The sequence below is a fragment of the Nanorana parkeri genome, unplaced genomic scaffold, assembly GCF_000935625.1.
Source record: "Nanorana parkeri isolate BGI_ZX_2015 unplaced genomic scaffold, ASM93562v1 scaffold1483, whole genome shotgun sequence".
In the NCBI taxonomy this organism is placed as follows: domain Eukaryota; kingdom Metazoa; phylum Chordata; class Amphibia; order Anura; family Dicroglossidae; genus Nanorana; species Nanorana parkeri.
In genome coordinates this window covers 73,090-73,680 of record NW_017307751.1, presented here as the reverse complement: position 1 = coordinate 73,680, position 591 = coordinate 73,090, and the positions used below count along the sequence as shown (strand labels likewise).

Sequence of the window (591 nt, the reverse complement as noted above, 5' to 3'; positions counted from 1 at the left end):
AGTATTACACACCCAGGATAACTATTTTCTGCTGTGATCACTTTAATGAATTAAAAAAAACTATTCCTTTTTTTTTTTTACACCCGCTGCAATGTGACACACAAATAAAATACAAGACATCCTGCTCTTTGCTCGCAGGGAGGTTTTCCACTAACACAATAAGCGTATTAAAGTATCAGCAGCCTTTGAAAAGGAAACCTGCATTTATTCAGACAGCACAACACAGTAAACAAAGCAACAAATAAATGACACAAGATTCAGGGGAACCGCAAAATAAAAAAAACTGTCCGTGTGCCAGGTACTTATTTCTGGGATGTATTATAATAAAACGCAATATAGTATAAAATAAGATAAATATTAATGAGGTCTTAATATAATATTATCGCGTCGTGCTAAGCAGCAGTGTGATTAAAATAGGAGTGATCCATCATCAAGCTAAGTGATGAATGACACGGTAACTACATAATACACACTAAGCGGCGTCAAATATATTTAGCACAACAGAAAAGAATGCAGAGCTACGTTTCAGCAGAATTTCTAGAGAAATGATTAGAACAAGGGATCTGATTTAAGTAATGTATTAATGTGGAG

At 34.5% G+C, this 591-nt stretch overlaps 1 protein-coding gene across 1 annotated transcript in view; it reads right to left on the bottom strand.

The window, feature by feature from the left end:
- Positions 1-591, bottom strand: part of IRX2 (iroquois homeobox 2) — a 55,740-nt gene that overhangs the window by 4,208 nt on the left and 50,941 nt on the right. The gene's annotated exons all lie outside the window — the stretch shown is intronic.